The sequence below is a fragment of the Oncorhynchus keta genome, chromosome 30 (genome assembly GCF_023373465.1).
Source record: "Oncorhynchus keta strain PuntledgeMale-10-30-2019 chromosome 30, Oket_V2, whole genome shotgun sequence".
Lineage (NCBI taxonomy): Eukaryota > Metazoa > Chordata > Actinopteri > Salmoniformes > Salmonidae > Oncorhynchus > Oncorhynchus keta.
The window spans coordinates 53,010,420-53,027,468 of NC_068450.1; the positions used below are offsets into that span (position 1 = coordinate 53,010,420).

Genomic DNA, 17,049 nt, shown 5'->3' on the forward strand with positions numbered 1-17,049 from the left:
GAGAGAGACAGAGAGAGAGACAGAGAGAGAGACAGAGAGAGAGACAGAGAGACAGAGAGACAGAGAGACAGACAGAGACAGACAGACAGACAGACAGACAGACAGACAGACAGACAGACAGACAGACAGACAGACAGACAGACAGACAGACAGACAGACAGACAGAGAGACAGACAGAGAGACAGAGAGAGAGTGTTAGAAGGGGGTATCACCCTATGGACATACAGATTATGGGGAGTGTCTGTTTATCAGCCAGCTGCAAACCCAGAGAGGAGTCTGGGTAAGAACACCTCTAGCACCACAGGTCCTGCTCTCGTGATAAGGACATCCTGACTGGTAGCAGCTCAATTTCACACTCTATCTCTCTCACTCACACACACACACACACACACACACACATATACTCACATACACACAAAAGAGTACCCTCACATACTCTGAAAATAAAATGAGCATCTGAAAACCGTGTGGTTAAATACAGATGTAGGATCTTAATTTGACCACCCTTTTGCAGGAGCACTTCCTTGCAGTGCAGGAAATGTAATGCCTTTAGTGTTTATTATACTTAACTTGTAGTATTGAGTATATAGGCCAATTCTCTTGGGAATTGGCCTATATGGATATGGCTACATTTTTGTGTTTTTTACAGAAGGTTTTAAAAGGCTTCTGAAGCTTGTAATTTCCACTGAAATTTCATACATGATTTTCCATGACGAAAAATGTATCAACCCCTTCAAAAATGTCTATTAATTATGATATTTAAATGATAGGAGGCTGTCTGCGCTCTTTAAGGGTTACTACTAAATCGTGTTGGTTCTAGGTGCGTAGGCGTTCAAATAAGAATACTGGAGGAGATCCAAAACTAAGGCTTGAATGCAAAATAAAGATCTAGCTAACCGCAACCCCGGATGATTACTCCTTGCTAGCGTTTCCACCCACTTAGCTTGAAGCTAGCCCGGCCAGAGCTCCTGTGCTACCACCGAAGCATACTCCTGGGCTACAATATCCGGACCCTCGACCGGTCTATCGATGTCACCGCATGAAGAGGAATAAACAGACTCACCCCATCGCGACGTCCTTGCTTGCTAATTCGGCCTGCTAGCTGGTTTAGCCCCGTTCCGCTAACTGCTACCTTGTTTAGCCCTGGCCTACTAACTGTTAGCGTGTTAGCACAGGCCTGCTAACCGTCTGAATCGCCGCGTCCCAAACACTCACTGGACCCATATTTACTTTCCCTTTTCGATGTTTTATTTGTTTATACCTTCCGGTAACCTGCCTCACCCAATGTGATACGGAATCGCCAGTATTTTTTATTTTTAGAACACACTCAAGAACCTCCAGAAGCTAACCAGCTAACTAGCTACAAGCTACTTAGTCATTGTTAGCCACTGCTAACTGTTTTTAACCTGGATAACACTCGCCAGTCCAGCTTCCCTGCCACATCCACCGCTGCCCCCCTGGACACTGATCACTTGGCTACATAGCTGATGCGTGCTAGACTGTCCATTAATCACGGTACTCCATTCTGCTTGTTTATGTTTTATCTGTCGGCCCCAGCCGCACTCAGGCTCTGTGTGTAGTTAATCTGCCCCCCCCCCCCTGCCTAGCCTACGCCATTTTACCTGCTGTTGTTGTGCTAGCTGATTAGCTGTTGTTGTCTCACCTACTGTTTTAGCTACTGTTTTAGCTAGCTCTCCCAATTCAACACCTGTGATAACTGCATGTCTCTCTCAAATGTCAATATGCCTTGTATACTGTTGTTCAGGTTAGTTATCATTGTTTTAGTTTACAATGGAGCCCCTAAATCCACTCTTCATACCCCTGATACCTCCTTTGTCCCACCTCCCACACATGCGGTGACCTCACCCATTACAACCAGCATGTCCAGAGATACAACCTCTCTCAACATCACCCGGTGCCTGGGCTTACCTCCGCTGTACCCGCACCCCACCATACCCCTGTCTGCGCATTATGCCCTGAATATACAGTGCCTTGCGAAAGTATTCGGCCGCCTTGAACTTTGCAACCTTTTGCCACATTTCAGGCTTCAAACATAAAGATATAAAACTGTGAAGAATCAACAACAAGTGGGACACAATCATGAAGTGGAACAACATTTATTGGATATTTCAACAAATCAAAAACTGAAAAATTGGGCATGCAAAATTATTCATCCCCCTTAAGTTAATACTTTGTAGCGCCACCTTTTGCTGTAAGTCGCTTGGGGTATGTCTCTATCAGTTTTGCACATCGAGAGACTCAATTTTTTCCCCCATTCCTCCTTGCAAAACAGCTCGAGCTCAGTGAGGTTGGATGGAGAGCATTTGTGAACAGCAGTTTTCAGTTCTTTCCACAGATTCTCGATTGGATTCAGGTCTGGACTTTGACTTGGCCATTCTAACACCTGGATATGTTTTCATTTTTGAACCATTCCATTGTAGATTTTGCTTTATGTTTTGGATCATTGTCTTGTTGGAAGACAAATCTCTGTCCCAGTCTCAGGTCTTTTGCAGACTCCATCAGGTTTTCTTCCAGAATGGTCCTGTATTTGGCTCCATCCATCTTTCCATCAATTTTAGCCATCTTCCCTATCCCTGCTGAAGAAAAGCAGGCCCAAACCATGATGCTGCCACCACCATGTTTGACAGTGGGGATGGTGTGTTCAGGGTGATGAGCTGTGTTGCTTTTACACCAAACATAACGTTTTGCATTGTTGCCAAAAAGTTCAATTTTGGTTTCATCTGACCAGAGCACCTTCTTCCACATGTTTGGTGTGTCTCCCAGGTGGCTTGTGGCAAACTTTAAACAACACTTTTTATGGATATCTTTAAGAAATTGCTTTCTTCTTGCCACTCTTCCATAAAGGCCAGATTTGTGCAATATACGACTGATTGTTGTCCTATGGACAGAGTCTCCCACCTCAGCTGTAGATCTCTGCAGTTCATCCAGAGTGATCATGGGCCTCTTGGCTGCATCTCTGATCAGTCTTCTCCTTGTATGAGCTGAAAGTTTAGAGGGACGGCCAGGTCTTGGTAGATTTGCAGTGGTCTGATACTCCTTACATTTCAATATTATCGCTTGCACAGTGCTCCTTGAGATGTTTAAAGCTTGGGAAATCTTTTTGTATCCAAATCCGGCTTTAAACTTCTTCACAACAGTATCTCGGACCTGCCTGGTGTGTTCCTTGTTCTTCATGATGCTCTCTGCGCATTTAACGGACCTCTGAGACTATCACAGTGCAGGTGCATTTATACGGAGACTTGATTACACACAGGTGGATTGTATTCATCATCATTAGTCATTTAGGTCAACATTGGATCATTCAGAGATCCTCACTGAACTTCTGGAGAGAGTTTGCTGCACTGAAAGTAAAGGGGCTGAATAATTTTGCATGCCCAATTTTTCAGTTTTTTATTTGTTAAAAGAAGTTTGAAATATCCAATAAATGTCGTTCCACTTCATGATTGTGTCCCACTTGTTGTTGATTCTTCACAAAAAAATACAGTTTTATATCTTTATGTTTGAAGCCTGAAATGTGGCAAAAGTTCGCAAAGTTCAAGAGGGCCGAATACTTTCGCAAGGCACTGTATTCTACCATGCCCAGAAATCTGCTCCTTTCATTCTCTGTCCCCAACGCTCTAGGCGACCAGTTTTGATAGCCTTTAGCTGCACCCTCATACTACTCCTCCTCTGTTCCGCGGGTGATGTGGAGGTAAACCCAGGCCCTGCATGTCCCCTGGCACCCTCATTTGTTGACTTCTGTGATCGAAAAAGCCTTGGTTGTCAACATCAGAAGCCTCCTCCCTAAGTTTGTTTTACTCACTGCTTTAGCACACTCTGCTAACCCTGATGTCCTTGCCGTGTCTGAATCCTGGCTCAGGAAGGCCACCAAAAATTCTGAGATTTCCATACCCAACTATAACATCTTCCGTCAAGATAGAACTGCCAAAGGGGGAGGAGTTGCAGTCTACTGCAGAGATAGCTTGCAAAGTAATGTCATACTTTCCAGGTCCATACCCAAACAGTTCGAACTACTAATCTTGAAAATTACTCTCTCCAGAAATAAGTCTCTCACTGTTGCCACCTGCTACAGACCCCCCTCAGCACCCAGCTGTGCCCTGGACACCATTTGTGAATTGATTGCCCCCCATCTAGCTTCAGAGTTTGTTCTGCTAGGTGACCTAAACTGGGATATGCTTAACACCCCGGCAGTCCTACAATCTAAGCTAGATGCCCTCAATCTCACACAAATCATCAAGGAACCCACCAGGTACAACCCTAAATCTGTAAACAAGGGCACCCTCATAGACGTCATCCTGACCAACTGGCCCTCCAAATACACCTCCACTGTCTTCAACCAGGATCTCAGCGATCACTGCCTCATTGCCTGTATCCGCTACGGAGCCGCAGTCAAACGACCACCCCTCATCACTGTCAAACGCTCCCTAAAACACTTCTGTGAGCAGGCCTTTCTAATCGACCTGGCCCGGGTATCCTGGAAGGACATTGACCTCATCCCGTCAGTTGAGGATGCCTGGTCATTCTTTAAAAGTAACTTCCTCACCATTTTAGATAAGCATGCTCTGTTCAAAAAAATGCAGAACTAAGAACAGATATAGCCCTTGGTTCACTCCAGACCTGACTGCCCTCGACCAGCAGAAAAACATCCTGTGGCGGACTGCAATAGCATCGAACAGTCCCCGCAATATGCAACTGTTCAGGGAAGTCAGGAACCAATACACGCAGTCAGTCAGGAAAGCTAAGGCCAGCTTCTTCAGGCAGAAGTTTGCATCCTGTAGCTCCAACTCCAAAAAGTTCTGGGACACTGTGAAGTCCATGGAGAACAAGAGCACCTCCTCCCAGCTGCCCACTGCACTGAGGCTAGGTAACACGGTCACCACCGATAAATCAATGATTATTGAAAACTTCAACAAGCATTTCTCAACGGCTGGCCATGCCTTCCGCCTGGCTACTCCAACCTCGGCCAACAGCTCCGCCCCCCCCCCGCAGCTACTCGTCCAAGCCTCTCCAGGTTCTCCTTTACCCAAATCCAGATAGCAGATGTTCTGAAAGAGCTGCAAAACCTGGACCCGTACAAATCAGCTGGGCTTGACAATCTGGACCCTCTATTTCTGAAACTATCCGCCGCCATTGTCGCAACCCCTATTACCAGCCTATTCAACCTCTCTTTCATATCGTCTGAGATCCCCAAGGACTGGAAAGCTGCCGCTGTCATCCCCCTCTTCAAAGGGGGAGACACCCTGGACCCAAACTGTTACAGACCTATATCCATCCTGCCCTGCCTATCTAAGGTCTTCGAAAGCCAAGTCAACAAACAGATCACTGACCATCTCGAATCCCACCGTACCTTCTCCGCTGTGCAATCTGGTTTCCGAGCCGGTCACGGGTGCACCTCAGCCACACTCAAGGTACTAAACGATATCATAACCGCCATCGATAAAAGACAGTACTGTGCAGCCGTCTTCATCGACCTTGCCAAGGCTTTCGACTCGGTCAATCACCATATTCTTATCGGCAGACTCAGTAGCCTCAGTTTTTCAGATGACTGCCTTGCCTGGTTCACCAATTACTTTGCAGACAGAGTTCTGTGTGTCAAATCGGAGGGCATGCTGTCCGTTCCTCTGGAAGTCTCTATGGGGGTGTCACAGTGTTCAATCCTCCTCAATCCTCCTTTTTTCTGTATATATCAATGATGTTGCTCTTGCTGCGGGCGATTCCCTGATCCACCTCTACGCAGACGACACCATTCTATATACTTCCGGCCCGTCCTTGGACTGTGCTATCTAACCTCCAAACGAGCTTCAATGCCATACAACACTCCTTCCGTGGCCTCCAACTGCTCTTAAACGCTAGTAAAACCAAATGCATGCTTTTCAACCGTTCGCTGCCTGCACCCGCACGCCTGACCAGCATCACCACCCTGGATGGTTCCAACCTTGAATATGTGGACATCTATAAGTACCTAGGTGTCTGGCTAGACTGTAAACTCTCCTTCCAGACTCATCTCCAATCGAAATTGAAATCAAGAGTCGGCTTTCTATTCCGCAACAAAGCCTCCTTCACTCACGCCGCCAAACATACCCTAGTAAAACTGACTATCCTACCGATCCTCGACTTCGGCGATGTCATCTACAAAATTGCATCCAACACTCTACTCAGCAAACTGGATGCAGTTTATCACTGTGCCATCTGTTTTGCCACTAAAGCACCTTATACCACCCACCACTGCGACTTGTACGCTCTAGTCGGCTGGCCCTCGCTACATATTCGTCGCCAGACCCACTGGCTCCAGGTCATCTACAAGTCCATGCTAGGTAAAGCTCCACCTTATCTCAGTTCACTGGTCACGATGGCAACACCCATCCGTAGCACGCGCTCCAGCAGGTGTATCTCACTGATCATCCCTAAAGCCAACACCTCATTTGGCCGCCTTTCGTTCCAGTTCTCTGCTGCCTGTGACTGGAACGCATTGCAAAAATCGCTGAAGTTGGAGACTTTTATCTCCCTCACCAACTTCAAACATCTGCTATCTGAGCAGCTAACCGATCGCTGCAGCTGTACATAGTCTATCGGCAAATAGCCCACCCATTTTTACCTACCTCATCCCCATACTGTTTTTATTTATTTACTTTTCTGCTCTTTTGCACACCAATATCTCTACCTGTACATGACCATCTGATCATTTATCACTCCAGTGTTAATCTGCAAAATTGTAATTATTCGCCGACCTCATGCCTTTTGCACACAATGTATATAGACTCCACTTTTTTTTCTTCCTATTGTGTTATTGACTTGTTAATTGTTTACTCCATGTGTAACTCTGTGTTGTCTGCTCACACTGCTATGCTTTATCTTGGCCAGGTCGCAGTTGCAAATGAGAATTTGTTCTCAACGAGCCTACCTGGTTAAATAAAGGTGAAATATTTGTTTTTTTTTAAAGGTGAACAATCTTACAATGTGCCCTTGAGCAAAGCACTTAGCTATAATTGTTCCTCTATGTTGCTCTGGATAAGAGTGTCTACTAAATTACATTAAATCTTTCTCTTGCATTCAAGCCTCAGTTTTGGATTTGTTCCTTTTTTCAGACAGTGTGCGGGTCTCCATCTCCTCCATTTATTATAATTTCATGCAGGATTATTTTCCTGCTGTAGCAAACTGCCTCAAATTAAGATCCTACATGTGTATTGGCGCAAAACATGCATGATATATATATATATACAGTGGCAAGAAAAATTATGTGAACCCTTTGGAATTACCTGGATTTCTGCATAAATTGGTAATCAAATTTGATCCGATCTTCATCTAAGTCACAACAATAGACAAACATAGTGTGCTTAAAATAATAACAATCTAGTCTATATTGAAAACATCATTTAAACATTCACAGTGTAGGTTGGGAAAAGTATGTGAACCCCTAGGCTAATGACTTCTCCAAAAGCTAATTGGAGTCAGGAGTCAGCTAACCTGTCCAATCAAGTCCAATCAATGAGACAAGATTGGAAATGTTGGTTAGTGCTACCTTGCCCTATAAAAAACACTCACAAAATGTGAGTTTCATATTCACAAGAAGCATTGCCTGATGTGAACCATGCCTCAAACAAAAGAGATCTCAGAAGCCCTAAGATTAAGAATTGTTGACTTGCATAAAGCTGGAAAGGGTTACAAAAGTATCCCTAAAAGCTTTGATGTTCATCAGTCCACGGTAAGACAAACTGTCTATAAATGAAGAGAGTTCATCACTGTTGCTACTCTCCCTAGGAGTGGCCGTCCTGCTAAGATGACTGCAAGAGAACACACAATTCTCAACAAGGTCAAGAAGAATCCTAGTGTCAGCTAAAGACTTACAGAAATCTCTGGGACATGCTAACATTTCTTTTGAGTCTACAATACTTAAAACACTAAACAAGAATGGTGTTCATGGGAGGACACCACAGAAGAACACACTGGTGTCCAAAAAAAACCATTGCTGCAGAAGAAGACACTGCTGTCTGAAGTTTGCAAAAGTGCACTTTGATGTCCCACTGCGCTACTGGCAAAATATTCTGTGGACAGATGGAACTACATTACATTTAAGTCATTTAGCAGACGCTCTTATCCAGAGCGACTTACAAATTGGTGCATTCACCTTATGACATTCAGTGGAACAGCCACTTTACAATAGTGCATCTAAATCTTTTAAGGGGGGTGAGAAGGATTACTTTATCCTATCCTAGGTATTCCTTAAAGAGGTGGGGTTTCAGGTGTCTCCGGAAGGTGGTGATTGACTCCGCTGTCCTGGCGTCGTGAGGGAGTTTGTTCCACCATTGGGGGCCAGAGCAGCGAACAGTTTTGACTGGGCTGAGCGGGAACTGTACTTCCTCAGTGGTAGGGAGGCGAGCAGGCCAGAGGTGGATGAACGCAGTGCCCTTGTTTGGGTGTAGGGCCTGATCAGAGCCTGGAGGTACTGAGGTGCCGTTCCCCTCACAGCTCCGTAGGCAAGCACCATGGTCTTGTAGCGGATGCGAGCTTCAACTGGAAGCCAGTGGAGAGAGCGGAGGAGCGGGGTGACGTGAGAGAACTTGGGAAGGTTGAACACCAGACGGGCTGCGGCGTTCTGGATGAGTTGTAGGGGTTTAATGGCACAGGCAGGGAGCCCAGCCAACAGCGAGTTGCAGTAATCCAGACGGGAGATGACAAGTGCCTGGATTAGGACCTGCGCCGCTTCCTGTGTGAGGCAGGGTCGTACTCTGCGGATGTTGTAGAGCATGAACCTACAGGAACGGGCCACCGCCTTGATGTTGTAGCGGTATTTATTAGAGAGAGGGGTAAAGAAAGATTTTGTTCGGGCGCCAGGCAGGTATTAACCCTGCCGAAAGGAAAAGAGTAGAATAGAGAGAGTACCACTACCAGACCCACACACATCAGCAGAAGAGACTGCCTAGAGTGTAGCCTGTTTACCAGATAGCCAGTGGAGAGAAAAAAGAATACACACCATATAAAACCCACATCACAGCACAGGGGTAACCCAAACAAGAACACCTCACACAATAATACTAATACTAATAATGGCAGAGCAATTCAACAGCAACTTCATACAAGAACGAACCCAGTCATCAACAGTCATCAGCAGGGAAATAATAGTCCAGCTCTAATGAACTTCAATGGGCAGTGCATTTAACAAATAGAGAGTCTGTTGCAGGGTAAAGCACTGGAATGAGAGCGAAGAGAAAGAGAGAGAAAAAGATCAATCTTAGCTGTGGTCTTCAGGCCTGCTGGTGTCTGACTGTCCGATGGTTTGTTGGTTTGTTTGTTAAAGCTTCGCAACAATGTTGCTACTAATCCATGCGATCCATAACGGGCGCGGTCCCATACAAAAACAACCACGATCTAAAGCGATCACACCGATGATTGAGTTAAATACTTTATAAACTACAAACGCTGAAAACAAACAAAACTTCTACAGCACACACAATCAAACTGTCGCGCCACCCAAGAGTTCCTCCCCAAACAGCTGAACAAGCTCTCTTTATTTCCTCCTTCCTTACTGCTCATGCGCTCTTAAAGTGGCAGCGCACTGTGAAGGCTCCGAGCAGATTTCGCCACAATGTTAGTTGAGAACGACAGGGTGTTGTCCAGGATCACGCCAAGGTTCTTAGCGCTCTGGGAGGAGGACACAATGGAGTTGTCAACCGTGATGGCGAGATCATGGAACGGGTAGTCCTTCCCCGGGAGGAAGAGTAGCTCCGTCTTGCCGAGGTTCAGCTTGAGGTGGTGATCCGTCATCCACACTGATATGTCTGCCAGACATGCAGAGATGCGATTCGCCACCTGGTCATCAGAAGGGGGAAAGGAGAAGATTAATTGTGTGTCGTCTGCATAGGAATGATAGGAGAGACCATGTGAGGTTATGACAGAGCCAAGTGACTTGGTGTATAGCGAGGATAGGAGAGGGCCTAGAACAGAGCCCTGGGGGACACCAGTGGTGAGAGCGCGTGGTGAGGAGACAGATTCTCGCCACGCCACCTGGTAGGAGCGACCTGTCAGGTAGGACGCAATCCAAGCGTGGGCCGCGCCGGAGATGCCCAACTCGGAGAGGGTGGAGAGGAGGATCTGATGGTTCACAGTATCGAAGGCAGCCGATAGGTCTAGAAGGATGAGAGCAGAGGAGAGAGAGTTAGCTTTAGCAGTGCGGAGCGCCTCCGTGATACAGAGAAGAGCAGTCTCAGTTGAATGACTAGTCTTGAAACCTGACTGATTTGGATCAAGAAGGTCATTCTGAGAGAGATAGCGGGAGAGCTGGCCAAGGACGGCACGTTCAAGAGTTTTGTAGAGAAAAGAAAGAAGGGATACTGGTCTGTAGTTGTTGACATCGGAGGGATCGAGTGTAGGTTTTTTCAGAAGGGGTGCAACTCTCGCTCTCTTGAAGACGGAAGGGACGTAGCCAGCGGTCAGGGATGAGTTGATGAGCGAGGTAAGGGAGAAGGTCTCCGGAAATGGTCTGGAGAAGAGAGGAGGGGATAGGGTCGAGCAGGCAGGTTGTTGGGCGGCCGGCCGTCACAAGACGCGAGATTTCATCTGGAGAGAGAGGGGAGAAAGAGGTCAGAGCACAGGGTAGGGCAGTGTGAGCAGAACCAGCGGTGTCGTTTGACTTAGCAAACAAGGATCGGATGTCGTCGACCTTCTTTTCAAAATGGTTGACGAAGTCATCTGCAGAGAGGGAGGAGGGGGGGGAGGAGGATTCAGGAGGGAGGAGAAGGTGGCAAAGAGCTTCCTAGGGTTAGAGGCAGATGCTTGTAATTTAGAGTGGTAGAAAGTGGCTTTAGCAGCAGAGACAGAGGAGGAAAATGTAGAGAGGAGGGAGTGAAAGGATGCCAGGTCCGCAGGGAGGCGAGTTTTCCTCCATTTCCGCTCGGCTACCCGGAGCCCTGTTCTGTGAGCTCGCAATGAGTCGTCGAGCCACGGAGCGGGAGGGGAGGACCGAGCCGGCCTGGAGGATAGGGGACATAGAGAGTCAAAGGTTGCAGAAAGGGAGGAGAGGAGGGTTGAGGAGGCAGAATCAGGAGATAGGTTGGAGAAGGTTTGAGCAGAGGGAAGAGATGATAGGATGGAAGAGGAGAGAGTAGCGGGGGAGAGAGAGCGAAGGTTGGGACGGCGCGATACCATCCGAGTAGGGGCAGTGTGGGAAGTGTTGGATGAGAGCGAGAGGGAAAAGGATACAAGGTAGTGGTCGGAGACTTGGAGGGGAGTTGCAATGAGGTTAGTGGAAGAACAGCATCTAGTAAAGATGAGGTCGAGCGTATTGCCTGCCTTGTGAGTAGGGGGAAGGTGAGAGGGTGAGGTCAAAAGAGGAGAGGAGTGGAAAGAAGGAGGCAGAGAGGAATGAGTCAAAGGTAGACGTGGGGAGGTTAAAGTCGCCCAGAACTGTGAGAGGTGAGCCGTCCTCAGGAAAGGAGCTTATCAAGGCATCAAGCTCATTGATGAACTCTCCGAGGGGACCTGGAGGGCGATAAATGATAAGGATGTTAAGCTTGAAAGGGCTGGTAACTGTGACAGCATGAAATTCAAAGGAGGCGATAGACAGATGGGTAAGGGGAGAAAGAGAGAATGACCACTTGGGAGAGATGAGGATCCCGGTGCCACCACCCCGCTGACCAGAAGCTCTCGGGGTGTGCGAGAACACGTGGGCGGACGAAGAGAGAGCAGTAGGAGTAGCAGTGTTATCTGTTATCAGTGTTATTCTGAATGGCTTCAGAAGAAGAAAATATGAGAACGGATCACACCAGACATCCCAAGAATATTGCTGAACTGAAACAGTTTTATTAAGTGGAATGGTCCAAAATTCCTCCAGACCGTGATGCAAGTCTGATCCGCAACTACAGAAAACGTTTGGTTGATACTTATTGCTGGCAAAGGAGGGTCAACCAGTTATTAAATCCAAGGGTTCACATACTTTTTCCCACCCTGCACTGTGAATGTTTAAAACGGTGTGTTCAATAGAGACATAAACACGTATAATTGTTTGTGTGTTATTAGTCTTAGCATACTGTGTCTGTCTATTGTTTTGGCCTAGATGAAGATCTGATCAAATTGGATGACCAATTTATGCAGAAATCCAGGTAATTCCAAAGGGTTCACATACTTTTTATTGCCACTGTATATGATAAATATATTTGTTCATCTATTCAAGTTACTGGCCCAATGCTCTTAACCGCTAGGCTATCTTCCGCCCTACCAATTCAAATGTGGTTTAAAATGGTTTCAAAGATTTCCCAAAAGAGTAACAGTCTTCCAATTAAACCAGTGTTTCCCAACCCCTGTCCTTGAGTCCCCCCAACAGCACAGATTTTTGGTGTAGCCGCTGATTCAACTTGTCAAGGGCTTGATGATTAGTTGACAAGTAGAATCAGGTGTGCTTGTCCAGGGGCCATAACAAAAATATATACTGGTGGGGGTACTGAAGGACCAGTGGTAATTGTGCTCTCATTGTTTTATAAAGGGTAGGACAAATATTGTGAGACAGTTTAGAAAAGAAACAAATGTGTCTTTCTGTTTCTCTCGTGAAATCTGAACATTTTTAGACCGCATTTGAATCAATAACTGACAAAGCTTCGTCATTGTTAAACCCGGCGTTATGAAGAGATTATCTTACAACAAGGATAGAGTCACTTTCTCTCACTGACATGCATCATGTAGGCTATCTACATGAAAACATTCCTCTGAGAATCTTCTCCGCTCATATTCCCCTCGGTTTGTTTGATAAAGAACAGCTATCACAGTGCCATCCAACACAGCATGTCACACCAGCCAAAGTGACCGAATTAAACCCTTAACTCGCTCCCCTCTTCAGTGACGTGTGTCTGCATCGAAGTGACTCTGTACTGCGGTTGTTGTTGACGAGCCAATACGACAGGCTCAACGTGATGCTGTCTAAGAAGAAGGCAATGCCAAAGGGACGCAGCATGCCTTGGACTGTCATAACAGCCTTGGGAGACAGTGAAGAAGCAAAGAGATCATTATAGAATGCACTCACTGGTTAGAGTAGAATTGTCATGCAGTAATTTTTTATTTTTTTTTGTGAGGGAGAGTTCATTGAGGTGAGACAATCAGATGTTGATCAGCAGGTGTGTGACTATCCTCTGTATCCTTTATGCATCTGTTTCCTGTTGACTTAGATGCTACAAATGTGTCAAAAAACTAAGTTGTGTTGTTCCCAAGAGAGCAGTACTGAACGTCAGGTATTAAAATGTAGTTTACATTCATCAAGCTAATGGGCTGAAGACAAGTAGAACTTTTTGCAACCAATTGTGTTCTAACTAACTGAAGTAAAAAGAAAAAAGCACAACAGGTTTAAAATAATATATAAAATACATGATAAATTCCACATCCACTACCACCGTGGTATGTGGATCCTAACTTGCCTTCCTGTCAAAAATCTCACTATTTTATGTTACCATTCTGTGTTTACTTAACCCTTTACACTTGTGGGAGTTGGCCTACATGAATAGGTCTAATTTTAAATGTTTCTTACAGAAGAAAGTATATGCATAAGCATGGTAACAAGTTAAAGCGAACAGCTTGGAGATGATCAAATCAAATCTAATTGTATTTGTCACATGTGCCGAATACAACAGGTGTAGGTAGACCTTACAGTGAAATGCTTACTTTCAAGCCCTTAACCAACAATGCAGTTTTAAGGAAATACCTAAAAGAAAAGTAAGAGATAAGAGTAACAAATAACAAAAGTAAATAACAATAGCGGGGCTATATACAGGGGGTACCGGGACAGAGTCAATGTCAATGTGCGGGGGCACCGGTGTCGAGGTAATTGAGGTAATATGTACATGTAGATAGAGTTATTAAAAGTGACTGTGCATAGATAATATCAGAGAGTAGCAGGGGGGTGCAATGCAAATAGTCTGGGTAGCCATTTGATTATCTGTTCAAGGAGTCTTATGGCTTGGGGAAGAAGCTATTTAGGAGCCTCATGGTGTCACGCCCTGGCCATAGAGGTTTTTATTCTCTATTTTGGTTAGGCCAGGGTGTGACTAGGGTGGGCATTCTAGTTTCTTTATTTCTATGTTGGTGTGGTTTCCAATCAGAGGCAGCTGTCTATCGTTGTCTCTGATTGGGGATCATATATAAGTTGTCCTTTATCGTTTGGGTTTTGTGGGTAGTTATTTTCTGTTTAGTGTCTGCACCTGACAGGACTGTTTCGGTTATTTTGTTCGAATGCTTTGAGTAATACATTTATCATGAACACTTACCACGCTGCGCTTTGGTCCATGCCTTCTGACGAGAGACGTGACAGAACTACCCACCACCAAAGGACCAAGCAGCGTGGCCAGGAGGAGCAGGGATCCTGGGCCCGGGAGAAGAGTCAGTGGAGGACCTCATGGACATGGGAGGAGGTTATGGCAGGGGACAAGACCCTGCCATGGAAACAGGCGGAAACAGCAAGGGAGGAATGGCGGCGATACCAGGAGTCACAGCAACGAGGCAAGCACGAGAGGCAGCCCCCAAACATTTTTTGGGGGAGACACACGGGGAGAGTGGCAGAGTCAGGGTTCAGACCTGAGCCAACTCCTCGTGCTTACCGTGGGGAACGAGTGACCGGTCAAGCACCATGCTATCCAGTTCTGCTCACCATGCCTTCAGTGCGCATCCACAACCCAGTGTGCTCTGTGTAAGCTTCCCGCAGTGGCCGTGCTAGAGTGGGTATTCAGCCAGGACGGATTGTGCCGGCTCAGTGTTCATGGCCTCTGGTGCGTCTCTTTGGACCAGGTTATCCTGTGCCAGCTCTACGCACGGTGTCCCCGGTTCGCCAGAAAAGCCCAGTGCGACCTGTTCCAGCTCCCCACACTTGCCGGGCTAAGGGGGTATCCAGCCAGGATGAGTTATGCCAGCTCTGCGCTCCAGACCTCCGGTGCTCTGCGCTCCAGACCTCCGGTGCCTCCACGGTCCAGTGTGTCTTGAGCTGGCTCTACTCACTATGCCTCCAGTGCGCCATCATAGCCCAGTGCATCCTGTGCCAGCTCTCCACACTCACCGAGCTAGAGTGGCTATCCAGCCAGGATGTGTTGCGGCAGCTCCACTCACTAGGCTGCCTGTACGTCTCCTCATTCCGGTGAGACCTGTTCCAGCTCCACGTTCGAAGCCTCCAGTGATGATGCATGGCCCAAAGCCTCCAGTGATGATCCAAGGCCCAAAGCCTCCAGAATGATGATCCATGGCACGAAGCCTCCAGTGATGATCCATGGCATGACGCCTCCAGTGAGGATCCATGGCCCGAAGCCTCCAGTGAGGATCCATGGCCCAAAGCCTCCAGAATGATGATCCATGGCACGAAGCCTCCAGTGAGGATCCATCGCACGAAGCCTCCAGTGATGATCCATGACACGAAGCCTCCAGTGATGATCCATGACACGAAGCCTCCAGTGAGGAGCCATGGCTCCGCAGTCTGGAGCCTCCAGCGACTGTCCCTGGTCCGAAGCCTGCAGCGACGTCTCTGGTCCGGAGCCACCAGCGACGGTCTCCGGTCCGGAGCCACCAGTAACGGTCTCCGGTCCCCAGTTCGGCATCTCCAGCGACGGTCCGGAGCCTCCAGCGACGGTCCCCAGTTCTGCGCCTCCAGCGACGGTCCGGAGCCTCCAGCGACGGTCCCCGGTCCGGAGCCTCCAGCGACGGTCCCCGGTCCGGAGCCTGCGGCGACGGTTCCCAGTCTGGAGCCTGTGGCGATGATTGTTGGTCTGGTTCCTCCGGCGATGATCTGCGGCCCGGTTCCTCCAGTGAAGGTCCATGCACCAGGGCCGCCACCAAAGCGGAGGGATCTGCGGGTGGAGGGGGTCTATGTCCCGCACCAGAGCCGCCGCCGTGAAGGGATGCCCACCCAGACCCTCCCCTTTAGAGTCAGGTTTTGTGACCGGAGTCCGCACCTTTGGGGGAGGGAAGGTACTGTCACGCAGTGTTATTTTGTTCGCGTGTTTTGAGTAATACATTTATCATGAACACTTACCACGCTGCGCTTTGGTCCATGCCTTCTGTCGAGAGACATGACACTTGGACCTGGACTTGGTACTCTGGTACCGCTTGTCGCGCGGTAGCAGAGAGGACTGTCTATGACTAGGGTGGCTAGAGTCTATGATAATTTTTAGGGCCTTCCTCTGACACCGCCTGGTATATAGGTCCTGGATGGCAGGAAGCTTGGCCCCGGTGGTGTACTAGGCTGTTATTAGAAATTATTAGGCCAAAAATGAGGACACCTGGAAAATGTGGAGTAGGTGCAACATAAGAAAACAAAAAAATGACAAGGGTTTGAGTGAGAGGACTAAATGGTGTCTCCAAGCGGCCTAGAGCAAGCACATGTTTGTTTTGTTTGGAACTCAGCCCTGCATCCTCCACCATCACACAATTCCTTTGGTTGTTTACGCAATCCAAGAAAGGCCCATTATAAATCGCAATCTGGGTCAGGTGGGAATCATTTGAAAGCTTGTTCTATTGCCAAGTTATAAAACAAGATCAGACAGTGTTCACAGGGCAAGTCAGGGAAATCGCCATTTTGGTGCGCATAGAAAGGAGTCGAGAGTGCATTCAGGTGTGTGTTCCACTGCAAATTTTCGTTACAATAGAAAAACATAGGCTCATCAGTCAAAACCCATACAGCGCCGTGAAGCTCTGAGCGCCGACGTCATGTATAGAATGCTATTGTACAGACACTGTGTTCCAAATTTGGCTGCTTATCAGTGCCAAAATCTGCTATTTTCAATTGTGTACATGTACAAATGTAAAGGGCTACTCAAACATCTCAGTATGATCATTCAGTCTCGTTAGTGTCTTTCCTGCCTGTAATCTTGCTCCAGCTCAATGACTCACTGAGGTTTAAACCTGAGGAGTCAAGTCTGGGTCCACTGCCTCAAATTAGACCTGTCCCCCCCCATTCTCTCCACTCTCTCTAGCCTTGTTTATACCTGGTTCTAACATGCATCCTTTGTCCTGATTTTATCCACATTCTGACTATGCCCACATTGTAGCCGTATACAGATGGTAGTAAGA

The 17,049-nt window shown here is 47.2% G+C and overlaps 1 protein-coding gene across 1 annotated transcript in view; it reads left to right on the forward strand.

The window, feature by feature from the left end:
• LOC118363130 (cell adhesion molecule 2-like) overlaps positions 1-17,049 on the forward strand; it is a 35,385-nt gene that overhangs the window by 1,492 nt on the left and 16,844 nt on the right. The window lies entirely within an intron of this gene.